A 23,259-nucleotide genomic window follows, 5' to 3' on the forward strand; every position below is an offset into this window, starting at 1 on the left:
TCGCGGCAGCAGCAGCGAGCGGATTGACCTTCGTGCACCTCTCACTTCAACGCGAACGAATCGTCGAAGGCACAGAGCATATGAAGCTACCGGCACTACGCGCACTCTTCAAACATCGGAGATCATCGCTTTGAATATGAGGCCCGCGCGGACGCGCGCACTTTGGCACGAGAATGGTTGCAGACAAACCGGGTAAATTTAAGTTCAAGATACAGGTAATGTACGTTTCTGCAATTTCTGAAAAACAAACACCATGCAAATTTGTCAAGCGGACAACTTACGCAGGGCGCGCAGAAGCAAAACTGCATTAACGCGCACCGTAGGGTCTAGGCGACGCTACGGAAGCTGACATACGTCAAATCAACATTTCTGTGCCCGCTGCTGGTAACTTTGTGGCTATGGCATTGCTCGAGGTCGCGGGTTTGATCCAAACCACGTCAGCCGAATTTCTACGGGGGCGAAATAAAAAACGCTCGTGCACTTATAGATTTAGGCACACGTTAAAGAACACCACGGTGTCAAAAGTAATCCGGAGTCCGCTCATCATCCGATCGTGGTTTTGGCACGTACATGCCCAGAATTCAATTCAAGTTTAATACTTCTGCCACGATGCTATGTATGTGCCACATGAGGCAACGAATATGTCCAACCGTCTCAGAAGTTATGAAGTACGGCACACAACAACGCCTCAAGCAAACACCTCCCCTGTGTATCCTGTGTACTGCGCAAACAAGCAGCAGTGGTGCACTCAAGGTAACGTTTAACATCAACTCACCACTCTCCTGTTGGACTAAACGTTGAAGAAATTAAACATTCGCCGTCAACACAACTGCTATATATAATTATCGTCAAAGCATATATACAGCACAGAAAGCTTCGCTTACATCGATTCCCGCAGTGCATGGGGTCCGCATATTTTGCAACAAGCTCGAGGGGTGGTTCAGGACCCCTTTAACGTAACTACAGCTTTTTTCTCTTCCCCATATCGCGATGCCCGTGCTTTTTCTTTTTTTTTAACTTCGGTGGCGGGCAATAGGCGGGACCAAAGGAAGGCGTCGTTATAGAGAAACGTTCAAGGCACATAACAAGATTACTTTCCAAAATCACAGGGTGTTGTTGCTGCCGTTCTCGCGATATCCAGTCGAAGTGTCACACTTAGGAGTTTGGCGTTCACTTATGACGTGCATACAGCGTAGAACACCAGCAGTGCGAACCAACCGAAAGGCAAATCTGCACTACTGAGCCACGATGCCTCGGGGGCGTGGTATCGCGGCGTCTGTGGCATCGCACTCGCGCCGCGTGTTGCTTGCTTTGCGCGGGTATAAGTTACGTTACCATTCAGCAACAATACTACCCTTTCACGATATACGCCTATAGCACTGGACAACCACCAACCGCGGCATCCATTTCAACCTTACGCCAGAAAAATAATCCAGCCATAATGAAACTATGCTTCTATAAAGCATATTTTTGAAGGTGCTGCGTTTCTGTAACAATTTTTGCGAATGCAAAATAATCTGTACATTTTTTAAAAATGTTTCATCGACGTTGTTAAGGAGAGTAGCACGAGGTTGTCCAAACGGGAGGGTGGTATCTTTCGCCATTATTTTATTGTTTTATTGTGACTGACAATCACTGCGAATGACTGTGTCCATTAATGGATTCTCTTTCTCTCAATGCACATTTGAGTGGTGCCTAAGGTCGTACAATAGCGGAGCCATTATATACGCTCAATGTTTTAGAGGAATTGATACAACTTTGTTTCACGGCTTTATAACACATAACTTTATCAGCAACATTACCGTGACTTTGTGGTGGATGGCCTTAAGTGACGCAAGGCTCGAGCCTCTTTGTTTTATATTTTTTCACTAGCTGCTTGGTTGAGCACCTTTAAAAGGAATTTAATCCTTGTGATAAAACAAATCTAACAACTAATCAGGTTAGTCCTGTGCAATGTTTGACAGCCAGTTCATGGCACGCTGTTGCCTGCAGTGTGCAAGCTGCTTACAATCATTGAATGCATGCACATTGTGCACCCTGCTTAATTCGACAGCATGATTCAAGTTATGCAGTGACTCTGACGGCTACAGAAGACAGAAGCCATCCAAAATTACATTCTTTGAATACGTCAGTAGGCACTTCCACTGCAGCACTGTCTGTCCCTTGGCACATCTCAGCTATCCCTGCACATGGAAGAACCCACTTACTTATCAAGTTGCTTGCAATATAGTGCTCAATGCGAGTATCGCTGTGTTAATCGCTCTGTACAGTCAGCATATGTTCCAAGGCCAGTTCTGCTGCCTCTAGTAAAACTGTAACATTATATATTCATGTTGACCTTCATTTCCCTGCAGAACTTAGCTGAATTCTGTAGAAATCTGTCAGGATTGACGGGCGAGTTGGTTCATAGCACAGAAAGAACAGCGCCGTGCGCGCGTGTTTTTTTGTGTGTGTGTGTGTGTGTGTGTGTGCGTGTGTGTGTGATTCCTCCCCTGTGTCCCCTCTTGAAGCTCCTGTCAGCTCAGGATAGCCCGTTCTCGTAAATTGCTCTTTGCATGCCGCCGCATAGATCTACAAGGGTCACTTTTCCGGCAACGATTTGCACCCCGAACTGCATTGAGGCACAGAACACCATCGCTGAGTTCTTTCCTTTCTTTTTTTCCTTTTCCCGGCGTCCTTTATAGTAATTCGCTAACACGAGGGAACTACGCAAAAACAAGTGGAACGGTAACCTAGGAATGTAACGACTCTGGCTCTATCACATCTTCTTTGCTTTCTTTACTGGAATACTCAAACATATTTTGCATATCTGAATTGACCAGACCGGCCAGTATCCGCGCTCCCGATCGCAGGGCCCTATTTCGAACTATGGAAGGGTTAGCGCAAGGCGACACTTCCGGGTAGCGTATTTCCAATTGCTAGTAGGTATAGCGGGGCGTGGCACTTGCGGAGACAACGGACGTTTGCGCGCATGCGCGAGTAAGAGCGGGTGCGAGAGAGGCAATGTGGGGACCTTTGCTCCTTTAATATGCGACTCTGCCTATAGGCACTACGGAGGAGTTTCTTAGCGCGTGTTGTATGCGCTTGTCCCCATAGTCGTGCCGCCAGAAGTCGCGGAGCGCGATATAGTGCTGAACCTAGCATCGAAAGTTGGCGGCTCGACGCAATTATATTTATTCAATCGTGTTTTTTACTAATTAAAATAATGTGTCATTATTTCGCATTATTGGCGGCGCCAACAGTACACCAAAGCGGCAACGGGCACATCAAAGCTAGAACCCGGACAGGTCGGTGGGTTGGGGCTGGCCGAGGCCTGCGCGTGCCATGGGTGTATGAGATCGGCTGTCCGCTTTAGTGGACAGCCAGTTTTTTATGCGAATACACCCTGGCACGCTTCGGCCTCCGCCGCCCCAACCCACGGGCCGCCCTGCTTCCAGCTTTGATCCCCCCGCTACCACTTGGGTGCCCTGGAGATCAGCGCTGGATTAAGGGGGAGGGGGGCAGAGGGGGCTGCAGCCCAAGGCATCACCTCGGACAGTATACGATAAGGGGGCCCATTAATTCTAACCTGCTCAGTATATGGAACCGTGGGCAACGGAACTTCGAGCGACATGACGTATGAAGCGAGAAGACGAGAACGAGCAGACGCCCCCCCCCCCCCCCGCCTAATGTAACAGCATGCGTTTAGCCTGATCATTGGGGCAGAGCTTGTCGAGCTGCAAAAACAGGAATCCCCCGCCACTCCGGCGGCGCCCTCTTTCTTACGAAGCGAGGTCCGTTTGCTTGGAAGAGTTTTCGTGGTTTCCTGTCAGTCCCTCTGTCCAGTGCTGTCTGGAGAGGAGGGGCAAGGGGGAAACACCTAAAACATGTAATGTGGGATGAGGGCCTAAACCTCCCTTGCCCCTCGTCACCACACCGCCAACCCCCCACCCGTCAAATAGTTCCGCCGCTGTCCTTCTCATAGAAAGGATGTGCTGCAGTACCCAACAGTGGCTCCCATTCGACTTTTCTTTACCGTGATGGTAATTGGGGCGGGGGAGGATGAGTCCGATAGCAGATGAAATCATGGAAAATATCGGCATAAACTACCACGGAATGAAGGGCCCCAAGACGCAGATTCACCCGGAAGTCCGAGCCTCAATAAACACGGAAAACATCTCGAAGAACATGCACCCGGTGTACAACGTCAGAGAAGAAAATGCCGCACGAAAACGATCCTCAGAAACCACGGCTCGCGGGAGGGGGTGCTCTTCGTAGACGCCGCCCGGTAACCCTGAAACCGCGACGACAATTGTGGTGTCGGCGGTGACGAGGGTGCTTATTACCTCTTCTTAATGGCGGTCGTAGGCACGAAAGGAAATACCGTGAGGGCGGGCTCCGTAAGGACCAGGTCGCCGGAGGCAGCGGAAGAAACGGCAATCGCATTGGCTGTAATCAGCGGTCGGCAACGAGACAGAACAATAATCAGCGACTCCAAGACGGTCATTAGGAACTTCACAAAGGACTGGATCTCCACCGAGGCGGCCCAAATCCTGATCCGCATAGCAGAAGACTTCAAGAACGGCAAAATCCCACCCGAATGCTTCAAATCGATCCCGGCACACATGGGGGAAGTAACCACAGAAGACCCGAGCACCCCTCCAGACCTCAACGAGAAGACCCACCGAGCCGCGCGAGAACTAACCCACCGCAGCTCGGACAGTGACGGCCCGAGACCGCGAAAGGGGGGAGGACAGCGGCGTAGGCGATGAAGAACACGGAGGAGGCGATGACGACGAAGTAGCGATACACGACAACAGGAACGAACTGGTCACGTACCACGACATACTGAGACAATACACGAAACAAAGAAAAGCATACCCACAACCGCACAAACAACTCGATATGTATCAAGGAACAGGTTGGAGCAGTTTGCAAACCAGAACCTGCTGTCACCCAGCAAACTTAAATAAAGTAAAATGCAAGCTCTACGAGCACGAACACGCAGACAATGCAGACATCTTATGGAAATGCACAGAGATCAGAGCAATACACATAGGACAACACAGAACCTGGCCTTCTCGAGGATCGATGGCCAGTGGCGTAGCTAGGTCGTCTGGCAGCCGGGGCCCATAGGTCTTCTGGCACCCCTCCCCCCCCCCCCCCCTCCCCCGCCGGGTGTAGCCGGCGGAAACAGGGGTGTCTTCAGACGTATATGACACCCCCCCACTGGCCCCTTGCGCCGGGGGCCCACGGCCCCCCGGCCCCCCCTGTTACTACGCTACTGACGATGGCTAAGCTCTCTGACAAGCTCAGATCTACACGACCAGCTATGGGCAATCCAGCGGACCCAGGTCCGGGTGGCCTGAGCCCGGGCTGGCAACCTAGCTGGTGCTTTTCGCAATAAAGCTTTTTTTCCCGTCCGTTACAGCTCACACGAACATCCGTCAATTCAAATCTAGCGCGACAGCAATGACATGGCCTCCGTGATTTGCCACTGGCACATCCACAAACTAAAACAAACTGTGAAAATACTTATACAAAAAGTATTTTGATGCGTAAGTAAGTATGAAAAAATTGAGGCAACGTTTTATTTAAAATCATCTTTCAGAAGCCCCCTACGTGGTTAACCGCTCAGTAGCCAGGTAGCGCCACAGTGTAACGCGGCTGTTGCGCTTGGCGGTTCCTTTCGGTTGGTTCGCGCCAAAAGTGAGCGCCAAATGCCAAACTTTTGAGCGGGCCACTTGGACTCGATTTTGCGAAAACGGCAGCAACAACACCGTGCGATATTGGTAAGTTCTTTTGTTATATGACTAAAGTGTTTATGTATAATTTAGAGCCATGTTACACGATTTGAACGGCGCAAGTAACTGATAACGCTGGTTTACGTTTCGAATTGTCGCGTTTCGGGCATAATTATTGACGTAGGTTGTCTCAAATTGATCTAATTAGCCACTGCACGCAGAATTTTTCATCAGTTTTCAACGTGAGTACAGTGCTGAGCTTGAGTCCAAAGAAACGAGCTGTGAGTTCTGTAAGTGAAACGATCGTAAGGTGTTCGATCGCCAGCTGTGGCCCGTCGTACGTCTCACCATGTACTGAAATAGGTAGTTCTGAACTTAGTGTCACACATTACTTCCCCCCTCTTCTTTGGCTTCTGGATTGGATTGGCGCGGCTCGCTACGTGCTTGCGCGCGCTTTTCCGAGCGCAGATTGGTGTGCGCCTGGTTGCTGCACTAGGCTGTTATGCGATCGCTTTTTGGACCGCAGATTGATGTGAGCCTGGTTTCTGCACTAGGCTTTTGCACGATCGCCTGCTTTTTGCACTGGGCTTTCAAAAGGCGAAGTGAGCGTCGCTTACTGCAGGCGGCAAGTAATTTGGCTCACGTACTGCGTGAGCAAAAACATAGGCACGTGGCTCATGAAGGAGATGACCGGCGACTTGCTTAATCTGTCGGACCATGTCATCGCCGACTGGAGGAACTACGCTCGTGAGGTCGTGCGGGACGAGCTGCTGGCGCGACCCCCACTCGGTGGCCCCGGGAGGATTGTGCAAATTGATGAATGCCTCCTTCGCGGCAAGCGAAAATACAATCGAGGCCGCCTGACGACGGGCGACAACGTTCCGCCGAGCCGTCAAAATTACGGCGGCATTGCAGATCGTGGACCATGGGTATTCGGTATGATCTGCGTGACCACCGGGGAGCTCCGACTATTCAAGGTCGACCGACGAGACGCGGCGACGCTAGGCCCCATTATTGCAGCCAACGTTGAACCGGGAACCACCATCCACAGTGATGAATGGGCCCCATACAACTGCATCCCGAACTTGGTGGGGGCTAACGGAGCAAGACTGAATTTGCAATGGGAGGCTGTTAACCACAGCATGAACTTTGTAGACCCAATCACGGGCGCTCACACCCAGAAAATCGAAAGCTACTGGCAGAAGGTGAAGCGCTACCTCGACTCCGCCGGCTACAGGGTGACTCCACAGCTTCTCGAGTCGCACCTGATATGGCTATGGTGGGCATCGATTAATGGGCACATGCGCTGCAAGGACTCGTTTCTGCGTTTATTTGAAGCGATCGCACGGCGCTACCCACTGTGACATAGTAATGGAAAATAAAGCGCACTTTTCTGACCCTTTGCTTTTGTATGAATGTTTCCCGGCATTGCTGCGCGCTTCCATACACGGTAGGCCCGCGGCGCTGCACTTCCGCATTAAGCGACGCTCACTTCGCCTTTTGAAAGCCCAGTGCAAAAAGCAGGCGATCGTGCAAAAGCCTAGTGCAGAAACCAGGCTCACATCAATCTGCGCTCGAAAAAGCGATCGCATAACAGCCTAGTGCAGAAACCAGGCGCACACCAATCTGCGCTCGGAAAAGCGCGCGCAAGCACTTAGCGAGCCGCGCCAATCCAATCCAGAAGCCAAAGAAGAGGGGGGAAGTAATGTGTGACACTAAGTTCAGAACTACCCTGAAATATACAGTGATTCAGAGGACAGGAAATGGACGCTGTTTCCTGCTACCAGTGGCGTGTGGACGTGTGGCGTGTACCAGTGGACCAGAGCGAGACTGACCGGGCTTCAGCAGCCCCCCCAACCCCCGCCGAATAGTTTCTGGCCATATTCTCTTTTATGTCTGGCACGTCGCATATGAACAAAAACTTAAGGCGCATATCCTTCGAACGCCCGCCCCAGACACGTACAGGATGGTACAAGCTTTCAGGCCTACTCAAGGTAATAGTTGTATTATTATGCACCAAACATAGGAAACTTAACAGATAACAACGGAAGCTTAGCCCCCCCCCCCCCCCCTTCTAAAAAAAAATAAGGGAGGAAAGAAAGAACACTGTCTTGGCTACGCGCCTGTCTGCTACCTTAGAGAAATGCCACACACAACTTTCAGTCGTATAGTTGCTGCCCATACCTCGTTACCATCGAACTACGTGCCTGCATATGCTCATGGGAACATGACTCATGATCTGAGCAGTGGTAGAACAAGGAGTGTCGCTGGAACAAAAGTTTTTACAAAGGGACTTGTCTTCGTCACTACTGGATAAGACGTGATCACGCGAAAGAGCAGTCGCATGCTTAGGCCTCAGAAGTACGCAAATCAGTGTGAATTAGGATAATGTATATCTTGCCTGGTTGGGTTTGAATCCACGTACGTAGGCAGTGCTCGCGTAGTTTTTTCATGGCGCGTGGGTCCCCTTCCCACTCATGGTATGCTTCACTGCGTGGCGGATGTGCTTGGCCGCAATACAGTTTGTATGCTTCACAGCATAACACTGCTGTATTGTGGCAAAGCTTATCATAGGACATTTGTTCTTTGGCACGTTGGGGCTTAGGCTTACTAAACACATTATTTTTGGCGCAAAGCCGAAGAACACGAAGCAGTGAAGCAGGGGAAGTGGAAAAATGAGAGAGAGATGTGCCAATTACGAACTGTTTATTAGCAGACTTCCACGCATGCGTAGATTAGAGAATGCGTGACATAAAAACACAGCATCACGATATCTGTCTTTCGAAAAAGCACATTTCCAAAAAAAAAGAACAATTTAATTGATGTGTCACTAACACAAGCTGACCCTTTCTTTCGGGTAAGAAACACCTCCAATAATTCTCTCACTTTATCTCTTCTCTTGCCTACAATATTAGACGGAAAATAAGTGCACAAGAAGACACACGAACAGTTGAGAAAGACACAGGACAGGTGCTAACTCATATCTATTTTGATTTGCAGCCACGCCAGCAAATATATGCGGAAAGGATGTCATGCGCACTGCATAACAACAATGGAAAAACATAGTGACAAGGCAACCCAAATCATTAAAACTACAACACACATTCAAGAGACTCAATTTCTCCCCTGAAGAGCTTCACAGACATATCGCTCACACATTTTTCTCCCCTTTTCCTGATATAAAAGGCTTCCAATAGTTCTTGCGCAGTCTTATCGTGACCATTGCCTTGGATTCTTATGTCATTCAGTGGCGGTTCACACGCTGTGCAGTTGGTGCAATGATCAGCCAAATTTATCCCACCTCCCGTAATAGCCCTCAAATGATTCCATGCCCGGTCATTAATGCAGCACCCAGTCTGGCCTATGTAAGCCATCCCACAGGTCAACGGGATCTCGTACACAATCTCTGTACTGCAGTTAACTGCTTGGCATGCTTTTTTCTGCATCCGCTCGTATTTCTATCATGCGAAATTTGCTGGTGTGGCTGTAAATTAAAATAGATGTGAGCTAATGCCTGTCCTGTGTCTTTCTCGGCTGTTCGTGTGTGTCTTCTTGTGCGCTTATTTTCCGTTGATCTGCAATGTACCGTCTAGGCTGTCTGCAGATGACTACAATCTTAGGTTGTTCAAAATCAGACACGCATAAACACCCTTTGCAATGCCCAGGAAGATGTATACCGTCTGCTTTACCAATGCTATTCGCATGCTCCCTCAGCCAGTCCTTGATGCAGCGTCCCGTTTGTCCAATGTAAGACTTGCTGCAGCTCAGAGGGATTTTTCCATTTGTCCAATGTAGAACTTGCCACAGGTCAGGGGGAGTTCGAATTTCATCTGTAGACATGGTGCTTTATAGGTTCTTTTCAGGCAATCTGCAATGTGATGGCTGGTACTTGTGCAGTTCTCGCATACAGCGGTATACACTATACAATACCATCTAAGAACAAAAGGTAGAGTGGCTGAGAAGTGGAATCCTGGACTGCCACTCTGTTAGCTGTAGATTTGAATCCTCGCGGCACAATGAGTATTTTTCCTTGTAGTTTTCTTGCAAAGGATTTTAGGATACCAGCGACGACACCAGTGGACGTAAAAATGACCAGGGGAGTGAGCCCCGTAACAACTATTGCTGTAAAATGAGAAGCGAGGTGATGGTACGCAGAGAGGTCGGGGGAGGTCAGGAGAGGGCACTTTTTTTTTTGCAAGTGCAAGTGCTTTATTTTTCTTCACATAATCATGGTTATGCAGATATCTGGACTGATAGCCAGGGAAGGCTAGTTTGCGGTCCAGTGACAAATTACAAAGGAGAGGTCAGGCGCAGATTTTAACAGCACAGTATTCCGGAACACGTCATGAGTTATACAGACAAAAAACATTCTGAAAATACTTGTACATAATGAATTCAAGTAAGTTAGAGATTCTGGTTATCAAGAAAAAAGAATTTGCTACACTGCTTGAAATTACGTGTGGTTTTAACTTCTAAGGGTAAAATATTCCAGATTTCTGTGCCACTGAATTCAATTGACCTTTCGCCGTATACATTGTAACACTTTGGTAAATTGAGGTTACCTTTTAAAGCATGTCTAGTACTGCGAGTTGGAAATGAAAAGGCGTTTCACGTAATAGGAAAGTTAGTGCATAAAATATTATTAACTGATATTTAGATCTTCTGATTACATAATGCATTAACAGATAACACATGTTGTGTTTGGAAAACATCATTAAATGTATCACTGGTATAATTTGAAGCGCTAATTATTTTCAGGGCCCTTTTCTGTAGTTTTTGTAATGGTTGTATGTCATGTAAGTCACGCCCCATGATTCTAAACAATAATTAATATGGCTATGGCAAAACGCATAGTAAAGGGATTTGAGTACTTCGTGAGGGAAATATTGCTTTGTTTTAATTAGGGAGTAACAACCATATGCGACCTTCTTGCATACATTATGAATATGTGCTTCCCAATGTATATGCTGGTCAAATATGACGCCCAGATATTTAAACGAATCAACTTCTTGGATGGGCCTTTTATTTAACGTGATATTTATTAGACTGGTGTCAGCATTGTTTCTCCTCGATCGAAAAACTACATATTTTGTCTTATTGCTATTTAAAGTCAATTTGTTTTCTAAGAACCATGAGGAAATTTTTGATAACTCGTACGTCACATTCATTTGCAGTGCAGAAAGTGTGTCTCCTGTGAATAATAAAGTTGTGTCACCTGCGTACATTAGAATGTTTGAGTTCTGAAGAGCATTATGGAGGTCATTAATGTACAATGAGAATAACACAGGATGGAGCACGGAACCTTGTGTGACTCCGCTGGTGACTGTGCTGTATGTAGAATAATAATCACCCATTACTACCATTTGTTTCCGTTACGATAAACAGCTGGAAAAAAAATTAGGGAGTCCTTTGTGACGCCATAACTTTCAAGTTTCTGCAATAGTATAGAGTGAGAAATAGTACCAAATACCTTCTTTATATCCAAAAATATTCCTATTGCTGTCTTTCTGCTGGAGCCACTGTGATGGATGAGTGGGACATGTTCACTGATGATAATTCAGGGTTGTATCAGCTGAAACATATTTAAAGCAGAACTTTCTTTTTGAACCCTCCCATACTTTTCTGACCATGGCTGCTGGTTGGGTGGGCACTGTCTGCTGCTGTTTTGTATAGCTGAACATCATGAATGAATGTGTGTTTAGTGGCGCAAGGGCCAGGTATGGCCGAAGAGCGCCATGCCAGTGTTAGTGGGTTTGCAGTGGAGCAATGAATTTGGGTGTAAAGGGGCCTAAAAATAGACGCTCTAAAGTGTGTTAAATATACATGTAATAAGCTAATGGCAATTACTAATGAGGTGTATTATGACCATGAGAAGTGCATTGCGAAAGAATGATACGATATACAAAATATTTCAGATGCAAGATGCAAGGATTGGCAAGACGCACTAGTGCCTAAACAGAGCCCTTGAACGCCAAGGGCCTGAAGGCATGTGCTATATAAAACAACTATCACAGTGGCATCCTCTGGCGAGAGGATGTGCTACGACTGTTAGGCTGATCACATGTAACACAATATTGTTCAAGGAGCATAGGACTGCTTTGGTGTCAAAAAAACGGTTCTGATTCAAAGAAAACATTATCAGATGAAGAAGGATGTGCTGCCAGTATGCTAGAGGAAAATGTTTCTTTCTCTCAGCTTAGGCTTCCTGACACTCCAGGAGGACATGGAGGACGGTCAGTCTCTCCCCACATCTACCGCAGATTGGAGGTTCATTTCCAGTAAGTCCTATATTTGTGTCCACTGCAGAACGAATGCATTTCTTTCAGTCTCCAGTTACCAATGTCTTGTACTAGCTGATTCGAACTTGTGCCTGCAAATTTCCTAGTTTCATCACCCCGCCGACTTTTCTGCCATCCTTGACTGCGCTTCCCTACCCTTGGCACCCATTCATTATCACTAATGGCTCACTGGTTATTTACACTATGTATTATATGGTCTGCCAAGCTCCAATTTTTTTCTCTTAATATATTTGTACATATATATACAAACTTTATATGAAGGCTTGCATGAAGTGGCTCGTAAGCCTTGTGTGCTGACGAATATGTCCAGCTCTGTTCTGTGTAACAAAACAATAACTTCCTAAATTACACCTGCACATATATGCTGTAATGAATGCCAAATAAATTGATTGATTGATTAATGTTGGTTCACAAGAATCGCTGAAGCACACCAATCTTGAACGAATAGAAAATTACATTTAACAGATTCTTTGATTTAATCACTCAGTATGTGCCTCTTGGCCAATCCTCCAGAATGGGTGTACACCATCCCACTACGTATTATCCCTACATAAAACATGAGGTTATAATGTCAGCTCACAGATATATCTGAAGCACACTGATATGGTTAGAGAGTGGTAAGTTACATTTCATGAATTCTTTGATTTACTTTCATGTCATTCGGCATGTGCCACTGGGGCATGTGTCTGTACTTGGCCAATTGTCCAGCATGCGTATATCCCACTGTGCTGCAAGAGGTACAGAATAAATGTTGCTTGATATGTGTCATACTTTTCTGTGTATGTATACATCTGTCATTACCAAATTGGTCGCATCACCATTAGCTGTAAAGCATTTCATCAACCACTTTACTTAAGCTATGCTCCGCATAGATTCCAACATCTGCGTTGGATCTCCATATTTTTTTCTGTGTTATCTGTTGGACTTAGCATGGAAGCTTGGGCTTGTTGGTGATTCATTGGAAAAAGGACGCAGCGCAAAGAAGACAAGGACATGAAAGAGGACACAGTGCTGTGTGCGTGTGGCTCTCACGTGTCCTTGTCTTTTTTTGCAGTGTCCTTTTTCCAATATTTGTTATAGCTCTGTGCCTGCATTATATTATAAGGGAAGTGTCTTCTTATTTGTGTTCGAATATCAAATGCAGGCATTCTTAATTCCGGCACAGTCGCATCACTGTACCTTGCTAGACCGGTTCTTGAAAAGATTTATTTTGTGAATTGGATACAACCACATTGTCATAGAGCAGGACCTGCAGTCATACTTTGCTAGACCGGTTCTTGAAAAGATTTATTTTGTGAATTGGATACAACCACATTGTCATAGAGCAGGACCTGCAGTCATACAGCATCTTTTAGCATTAACAAAATCAGTTAATCAGATATGTGTGGAAAAAAAAAAACTGGAAAAAAAAGAATGGTAACTTTCATGTGAAAATTTATCCACAGACAAAAACAAAATAAATTTTCTGGATGAAAGAAAAACTGAGAGAAGTATGCCGAATTTTGGAGAGATAAGAACTGAGCACACTGAACTTTGTATATTGGAAACTCAGCTAAGATCAGATTTGGTGCTTCAGGTTCACCTAGCAAGTGTTATAGTGTCTGGCAATATGAATATATGGTATGAGCTTCATTAAAGGGCGCTATTAAGCATATTTATCATTTGTTGCTGCATACAGCATACAACACTTTGACCAAAATTGTGCCCTTATAGCCGAAGTTAGAAAGGTCCATGGGTCTGCACTGCACTTCTGAACTAGTAAACATTGGCCGATAGTAATTTGCAGTTACAAGTTTTCTTTTGTTTATTTTTATTTAAACATCAAACATTAAAAATGTTTGTACTTTGAGGCCACTCTTCATGTTCTGGTGTGAAATTGATGAAGTTTTGTCTGCATGCGGATCGCAGCAATGTTTGTCTTAAATTTCTCTTGCATGCATCCTCTTGACTGAATACACATCCTTGAAACCTTGTTAAAATTCGCATTAAGTAACACTTTTTCAATCCTTTATATTATAAGCATACTAATCAGTCCTTTTCATGTTCATTTTGTGTTGTCTTGCTTACAAGGTATTGTCTTTGTTCCAGAACAGTGTTCTATTGAGGCTAGTGTAGTGCAGTCAGCATTGTTTTGTTATGCATTATGAATGTGCTCCTTGGACAAGTGCCTTTTCCTTTTAAAGTTTACAGCTTTCACCGTGAGAGTAAGAAATTGGGCTAGCTGGTTTGTGAATAGTATGCTGAACAGTGGAGACAACAAAACAAGTTCAAACTCAGCTCTTATGTGTCCCATCTTTCTTGTCTTGTTTCTTGATCTGTTCGCCATGCTGTCCACATTGAATTCTCTTGCCAAGGATCGTTACCTTGAGTCATTTTTGTGCTAATCAGCAAGCACTTCCTTTGTGAATTTCTTTTAGGTGCATTGTTTGCTTTTGAAGGAGAGAAAGAATTTTGATGCATGGTTTAATTATACTGTTCCTGCCCTGAATATCATTGTCGAACTTTTTAGCATGTGCACCCTGGTTGTCATTTCGAGACTGCGACTGAGTATTCCAAATTGAAGATCAGTTAAGCCTTTCCTTGGCATCACAAATAGTGGGTCTCTAAGGCGTTGACTACATGGAGGCAATGGGGCCAGAACCTCTCAGAACTTTCCTGTGGGGTCCTGTATATGGTCCAGATTTTTACGGTTTTACATTATTTCTGTAAAACAATGGACTAGAAGAACTGAAAGTTGGGCTAATTGGTACTGGATAATTCCATGGGTTGCAGAAGACACGTGGACAAGAAGGGAGGTATGAATGACGTTAGCACATTAGAAATAAAAAGGTTATTTTTTCAGCAGTACGATATTTTGACTGGCAGAAATTACTTTCATACATGTAGCGTTATGAGTGCGTAAGACAGTGTCCAGTACAATTGATCAGAAATACAGGACCCGACTTAACATGCAGGGTCAAAATCTTTGGACCTTGATAGTTGGGTGCCATGATCGTAGATTAATTAATAAGTTGAGAAAGCTTGATGAGCTTGTTGAATAGCTCTTAGCTTTGTCCTTGTCAAGTTTCCTCCATTGTTTCCATCTGTCACCTGCCATGGTAGCCCAAATTCTTTGGCATTGCGCTGCTGAGCTTGCGGTTTGATCTCAGCTGCGGTGACCAGATTACAATAGGGGCGGAATAGAGAAACGCTTGTGTACCATGCCTTGAGTACATGCTAGAGAACTCTAGGTGGCCAAAATTATTCCGGAACCCCGACTATGGTAAGCCCCATAATGAGATCAAGATTATCATCATCATCAGCTTTTTTTTCGTCCACTACAGAATGAAGGCCTCTCCCAGCATTCTCCAATTACCCCTGTCATGTTGCAGCTGATTCCAACTTGTACCCGCAAGTTTCCTAATACGATGAAGACAAAGAAGTTAGACAGAGTGCAGAACTTTCAGCAAACATTTATTTTGCCGGTAGACAGGTTTATTGCTGATGCCTGTTCATTTTGTTTTGGAACAAAACAAGAAAGACCAGGCACAGATACTGCTCCCATTATGTGACCATCGCTCAGTGGCAATGAATTCTAAAAAGGCCAGCTTTTTTCCCCCCTCAAAGCTACAGAAGGACTCTTTACTGCACGTAGGCACAGTATCTGTGCCTGGTGTAGAAAAGAATAAATGTGCATAGGCAAGTACTGCGAGAGATTAGAAAGAAGTTGAAGTGAAGAAGTAGCTGGCTCTCTGTCTGGTTTCTTGTGTCTAGTCAACATTTCTTCATTTTGGTGCTGAAAATCTTTATATGGACATGTCTCCTTTCTATGCCTGAAGGTATCATCTACTCGACTACGTCATAATATGGGTTGTGAGAACTGAACAATGCATCATTTGAGCATGGCGCACATGCCAGATGACAGTCTACTGTTAAGCCAGAGGGCGGATATCGGTACCATTGCAATGATGACAAGGACAGCACTGCGCTAAAGCTCCTCACCAGTGTGAGCACTGAATTCCTGACAAGTACAGCATTCCGGCATGAGGGCATGACCTCACTGCAAAACAGTCAAATGTGTGTCTTCTCAAGCAACTAGCCAGATTTGTAGCATTCGTATTCCAAGAATTGCTGCAGAAAGACCACATTTACCAGTCATATGGTAAATTGGCAGAGTTCAGCCCAAGATTGTGACGGCGATGTGGTTTTCAGGTCACAGAGAAATTCCTCAGAAGGGCTGTTAAAAAAGCATCATACAAGATCTGCGAGCAGCTCACGTTGACTGCCATGGAGAGCCAGCTAATTGCCCTAAATATTTGCACTTCATGCTTACCCATTCAACGAGTCAAGGTGTGACCACTGGAAGAGGTGCTGTTCCCTTCTATTGTGCTGTGGACCTCTTTCCTCGCGTCACTGGAACAATGAGCAATCTCCTGCTATATCCCTTTCCACTCTGTGCTCACGAAAGAAGTTGTGCATATTGTGCACTTCCACCACTAAGGCATAATCAATGGTGGCTTCGAATAACCTGATATAATGTACATGACATCATTGGTTTCCCTGGTGTAGGGATCCAGGGATGACTGATGGTTTATATATAGACATTTTGTGCTCTTGCATATAGTGTTCTTTGATATGTAGTGTGTTCCAACATGTAGTGTGCTCAGACTTGTACTGTGCTCTGATAATGGTGTAGCCAACTCTGCTCCGGTCTAACAAGTGGATGTGAAAGCCCCATTAGTGACCCTCAGAGTGACAACCGACTTGCAGCCATAGACTCCAAATCCAACACTACTTGCATTTTAAGAGCTGCTCTGATGGAATGCCTCAATACCATGTGGTCAGCTTGATGAGCACAAAATATGAAGATTCTCCAGGAAGCATGGTTGCTGCTTGCAGACTCTACTGTTCACATCTCCAAGTGTTCAGGTATCTACGACCATCTGTCTGCTAGCAAAGCTGAGTTCTCAACTTCAATGAATTTCTTGGAGAGCCCATTGCCGATGACGAGCTAGAAGCAGGCTATGTGACAGCTGCAGAGTATAATGATCAAGCTATCAGCACGTTTGCTGAGGTTCGCTGCAACATTGCCATTTTTTTGGAATGCATGGACAGTGCAGTGTAGACTGCTACCTAGGAATGAGACTTTAGGAGCACCCGTGGCTATGCTTAGAATTGGCCCACAACTGCCAAAGCTTGATATGCCCATGTTTAGAGGTTAAATCAATCCACGCTCAGATTTCTGGAGACAATTTAGCAGACTGTTCATCTGAGTGACACAACCTCAACAAGGACCAAGTTTTATTTCTTATAATGTTACCCAGCAGGGGATGAGGTGGCCGCAGCAATTGCTGGGTTACCAACTTCTGAATATTTTTATGCAAATGTCATCGAGCCTCTGAAAGAATGTTTTGGCAATTGAAAAAAGAATTGAACTGCACTACCTGTCAGTGCTTCGGAATCTACAGCATGTAAAGTCAGGCAGTCACGTATGAGGCAGGCACGTACCCAGGATTTTGGGGGGGGGGCTACCTTTACTAGTACAAGTATGAATAACGCCCGCCATATGCCATAAAGACGCGTAAACCTGCAAAAAAGAAATGAAATAAGGTGAATCTCACAGGTACGCCTATGAGATACACCTCTCCTTTACTTGGCAAATAAGGAACCACATCAAATAGACTCGCGCGGGAAATGAATGCAGGAAGAACACTGCCAAGAACAAGTAAAATAGCGAAAGTGTAAAATTAAGATTTCTATGGTAGCATACAAGTTAAAAAAAACAGCAGTTCGCAAGCGAGGCACACGGACTGCACGGGGTTGTGTTACTCCTCCAGCCAATCACAGAAGCAAACAAAATCGTCGTCTTGTGGCCTTTTCAATATGGCGTCGTACTTGATACCTCCGGAGCGTTTGCTGTTCTTGAAGAGCGCTTTCATCGACGGAAGCAATCAGGTGTGCAACCGAGTGTATACAAAGTGTATGGAGTTTGAGCATTTCACTCTTCGAAAGTCTACCTGCCGTGGTTGCTTAGGGGCTATGGTGCTCGGCTGCTAAGCATGAGGTAGCAAGATTGAATCCCGGCCACGGCAGCCGCATTTCCGATGGGGGCAAAATGCGAAAACACCTGCGTACGTAGATTTAGGCGCATGTTAAAGAACCTCGGTTGGTCCACATTTCCGGAGTCCCCCACCACGGCTTGCCTCATAATCTGATCGTGGCTTTGGCATGTGAAACTCCATAATTAATTAATTAAATCCTCAAAAGTCTGCGGTAAAGTTCATTTCACTGCTGAACCCATTTTACTAATAAATTTCATTGCCAAATCAAGTGAAACTTGACAATAAACAGTTACAGCGATGCAAGCATTTTATTTCAGTTCAATAAAGAATTAGGCTTTCGCCATTCCACTATAATAGGCGAGGGAAAATGTATAAAGTTATGTGCTAATAATTTTATTTTTGTGGTTACCGCCTTATTTGGGTAACGGGAAGAGATTGAAGTACGAATTATTTGCAGCCTCGCGGAGGAATAGTGGTTGGCGATTATGAAAGCGTCGGCGGGGCTTCACTGCAGACTTAAGTTGTAATCCGACTATGGTAGCGTTTTTGGATTAGCTCTGGAAGAATTATAGAGATCTATATATTTGCGGAACAATCACAGTTCCTTCGGATCTCGCATTTACTGCTCTAAGTGCCAAAACAGACTCGTGTTGTTATTTGGGAAATTGCATAACAATGCGTGGCCGCCAGTCCCATACAGCCGCGTAGAGCGCAGGACGCTGTGGTTCTAAATGTACTGCGTCCACCGCGCAAGGTTAGAAAAACACCCACAAAAGCACAGCAGAGAAGTGGTTATGTCAAGCGGCTCGACTGATAAATGTAGAAGCATCATTCAAAACACACAAAATCATTCTCCACTTCTGGTGGCATCTTCTCTACTTCATTTTTAAATAAAAAGATGTTGATCCCTAAATATTTTCATTAACAATGGATAATTTTGTTAATTTTCGCTATTCCTGCCTGTTTGGCTGATGCCTTGGCTCTCGCCCTTAGTATATCGCCTAATTTCTCAAGTGCTTGCAACTCTTGTTTCCAGTTGCCAATTTGCAGGAAAAGTGCTATACAGTTGGGGAAAAACCAGATGAGGTTACGGGTTACAGTCATATTGCTTATGGGTTTAAGGGTTATTGCAGGGTTTGATCATGGACGCTGTTGCGCATTATTTTATTTTTCACCTTATCTAACCCATATCGTGGGTATATGCTTCTGAGGATCTGCCAGCGTCGCGGCGAGCCGCCACTCGAGGAAATAATGAAGCAAAAGGAAAAGTTAAACGCAACTGGTGTTTTCTCCTACCACAATTTGTTCCTGTTCCTCGAGCATACAGACCAGCTGACTATGAACCGAATTGGCATTTGTTGGGCGTGTTGGTAAATTGAAAGCATATTTAGCGCCAGCAAACAAGGACGTAAGGGAGACGACAACACAATGCGCATTGTGTTGTCGTCTCCCTTACGTCCTTGTTTGCTGGTGCTAAATATGCTTTCTATGAACCGAATACCTTTCCTGGTCTGTAGATCAGTCTAAACGAAGAAGGTTGAACTAACAAAGCAGCAGCGATGTGCGTGATTGTTGGAATAGATGGTGACAACTGAACGCATGTCGAATTAATCGCGCGGGTACCGAATCGATGAGAAAACTGGCCTTCACACCCCAGGAAGTGCCGACAACTACCGCCATCCAAAAGGAGTGAAAAAGGCAGTAAAATGTTGACCGCCGAATAGCTGTCAAGCCTCAAGATTAATTTGGCAGCGCTTCAGGAGTGTGTGCGAAGTGGTGGCGTCAGCGGGGAGGGGGACGGGGTAGTCCGCTTTATTTCGGGGAAGGGGGAGGGAGGGGTTCGGGGGCCCCTTGGGTACGTGCCTGGTATGAGGCCTCGGGGATCTGTATGATTCTGTGCAACTAGATATCTGCTGCCTAACTGCACTAAATGTAGCAGCACTCAGTTTCTCAGCAATGCTGACTAATATCCTGCAGGAGGCTCTGCCATACAAGTTCCTCCTTTTGTATATGATAGAAAAGCAGAGCCAGCCTTTAAGACAACGCTTGTCTTCTATAACCAAGAAAACGTTTCGTAGCCAGCCGTGGCAGCTGTGTCATCGGAGGCAAAGCTAAAAGAGCTCCTTGCATTCACACGTGTTCAGGTAGCAAGTCGAGAGCCGTGCCACGGTGTCACAACTCTCAACAACCGTGCCAAAAGTATGTAAGGCAGCAACGCCGCTTCTGTACTTGTACAGCACGTCCTACAGCTGGAGCGAATGTTTATTCATTTGCTCAAAAAAGCGCCGCAGATGCATTTGCAACACTGACATATGTTTTGCTTCTAAGAAAAACCAGCTTGCTAAGGACAACTGCTGCACAGGACAACTGAAGTCACTAACCCAATGCACCATTTATGTCCCATTGATGTCCATAGGACACCATGTTCTAGGCATTGCACACATCCTATAGATGTCTGTATTTCTTCAAACATTACAAATACATACCATGGATAATCTAAGCCCTATCCAGATCACATTGCTGTAACGTTGAAAGGATATCGTAGCTGGACACAGGTGACCTCTAATAGATGTTCAGTTTAGGGATGCAGGAGGTCCACAGAACATTTAATGGATCTTTCCTGTTCACGCTACAATGAGCTGCATAACTGCAAGTGCCACAGCAGATGCACTATCGAATACAAATGAAATGCGAATAACAGAGTGTGTGGCTGAAGCATAACCAAACACACAGTGTGCGGCGTCAGCCAGCCTTCATTGCAAGCGCTTGTGGTTTCGACATAGAATGCAGGGCTGTTTATCCTTGTGCAGTTACGTCACTTGTATTTTGTTTGATGGTTGTATTCTCACCCCGCCATTGCAGTGCCTATCTGCAATTACTGTTAAGGTGGCTAGCACTGTTGTTGCTATTCCAGTGCAATAACTTTTTGGTGCTATTCAAATTATCATTAGACACTGGCAGCCTTGATGGTGGTAACAAAAGCAAAGCAACGCATGTTAGGAAACTGGGTGCGTGCCACCTAAATCATGCTACAGATGCGGTGATGGTGCTAGCCACCATAAATGTGTACTGCCAGGTGGGGATGGCACTGCTGCAAAGGGATGAGAAAACAACTTTTGAACAAAATACGGGTGACCTTTATCATAGTAGGATGAGCAGTGCTGCACTCTGCGCGAAAACCACATGCCTACTCACGTGCACAATGACTGGCTGATGACATGCACTGTATCTTTAGTTATGCTTTGGCTACATGCTCCGCTGTTCGCATTTCATTTGACCTCGATGGTAGATCTGCTGAGGTACACTAATGCCACAGTTACCAACATTGTTGGTAAGTAGCTGGTGACCTTGTTTGAAATCTTTTGTTAACATGTAAATGTCAAAATATAAATTGCAACACTGATGAGGCATCATTTGTATTAAGGCAAACATGGCTCATCTGTCGAAAAATCTGATGTCCAGTGTTATGGCACCAAAATTGGAGGTCAAACCCACAACCTTTGGTGCTAATTAGGTAGAAGATAATTAAAGCATAGTTCATTAAGATAGAGGTAATTGAGGCACTCTAACCCATGACCTTTGGTGGGAGTTGAACCCACTTGGAAATACAGGCAAACCAGCCGTATCTCCAAGTTGGATTGCAGTTGATACTGTGAAGGTCAAGAGTGGAACCCACGACCTTTGGTATTAATAAAGGTAGCGTGAATTGAGGCACTCAAGCCCACAACCTTTTGTAGGTGTCAGACCACTGACCTTTGGTGGGAGTCGAACCCGCAGCCTTTGGTGTTAATTAGGGTGAAGTTACTTAAGGTACTGTTAATTAATTTGGAGTCAAATAAGGCAACAGAACCTACTACCTTTGGTGGGAGTCGAACCCACAACTGTTAGTGTTAATTAGGGCAAAATTGATCAAAGCACAGAAAATTAAGGTAAAGGTAATTAAGGCACTCAAACCTACAATCTTTGGTGGGAGAAAACAAGTAATAGGCATTAATGCATTCGAATGAGAATGACAAGTAATTTAATGAATGTGTCGTGAGTGTGCAGGCTTTTGGCCTTCATCCTCTGTAGCGTAGGCTAAGTGCGCGACTGTCAACATTTATTATAGTTCTAGCACTCATGAAAATGCGAAAACTGGCTCACAAAATCCTAGATCTGTAATTTGATCATTATGAATTATTAGATGTCCTGCAATGGCTACTCGAAAAAAATGAGTTCAGTAAGCACTAGGTAAAGCACACAAGTGAGACTCACAATGTTAAACCAGTGATACTGTTTGCTTATGCAATTGATAAAGTTTTATTACAGAAATGATTGGCCCCCAGCCAGGCACATGTATGAAAATTTTCATTGCAAGTTCTAACTGTATACAGATGGTAACTGTATACAAATCTAAAGAAAAACTTTAATGAAAAGAAATTCTCTAAAATTCAATTTCACTAAAACAAAAGTAATGAGAAAAGATTGTTAACACTCAGAAATTGACTAGCATTCACAATGGCACAATTACATTTAAAAGCATTAAAACTAAGTAATTGATGGTGATGATATCACATACTTATTAATTACCAAAAGTGCATGGCCTGCATGCCAGCACATGCTTTTGGGTCCATGAGATTCAAGAAGAAAGCCAGTACTTTCTAGCCATTTTAAAAAATATATACTAAAAGAAAATACATACAAGCAGAATTCCGGGATAGAATGTTCATCTTGATAGGCAACTTACTCAGGCAGCTTTTCACACGATAAAAGTGCCAAACATTGTGCTGTCAGAGATTCTGAGATAAGCATTGCAAATGAGAAATATTCCTTACACTTGAAAAGCAGCATCAGAAACCAAGCGATATAAACATGTAAATGAACCACCAAACGTGGCACTCAGGGCATTTCTATAATCGCTCCACAGGATGAACAAACATACCACAAATAGCAGTCAGAAGCACAGCTCCAAATTTCAGTACGCAACTGTAGAATTATGACTAGTATATACGTACTTGGGCCTTCTTCAACCGAACAAAAGTCGAAAAAACACACCAACAAAGCACACCTCATGCTGCTTGTGCGCTGCAAATTACCCTGCACTTGCAGCGAGGTAAGGTAGTCAACATGATGGAATGAAAAAGATCATGCAGCCAGCCTTGGCAAGTGAATGCTCTGTGAAGCCCATGCATTTGCTCAGTGGTGGCCCAGCACATG

The 23,259-nt window shown here is 45.0% G+C and overlaps 1 protein-coding gene and 1 long non-coding RNA gene across 6 annotated transcripts in view; one reads left to right on the top strand and one right to left on the bottom strand.

Moving 5' to 3' along the window:
• The window catches only part of LOC135906092 (uncharacterized abhydrolase domain-containing protein DDB_G0269086-like), a 373,257-nt gene that overhangs the window by 247,344 nt on the left and 102,654 nt on the right, over positions 1–23,259 (bottom strand). The window lies entirely within an intron of this gene.
• LOC135906102 (uncharacterized) overlaps positions 5,648–23,259 on the top strand; it is a 136,246-nt gene continuing 118,634 nt past the window's right edge. For both annotated transcript variants that reach the window (XR_010565631.1, XR_010565630.1), the window contains exons 1-2: positions 5,648–5,771; positions 11,919–12,001. This is a non-coding gene — a long non-coding RNA (uncharacterized lncRNA). The remainder of the gene's footprint in view (positions 5,772–11,918; positions 12,002–23,259) is intronic.

The sequence above is a fragment of the Dermacentor albipictus genome, chromosome 9, assembly GCF_038994185.2.
Source record: "Dermacentor albipictus isolate Rhodes 1998 colony chromosome 9, USDA_Dalb.pri_finalv2, whole genome shotgun sequence".
Classification (NCBI taxonomy): Eukaryota; Metazoa; Arthropoda; class Arachnida; order Ixodida; family Ixodidae; genus Dermacentor; species Dermacentor albipictus.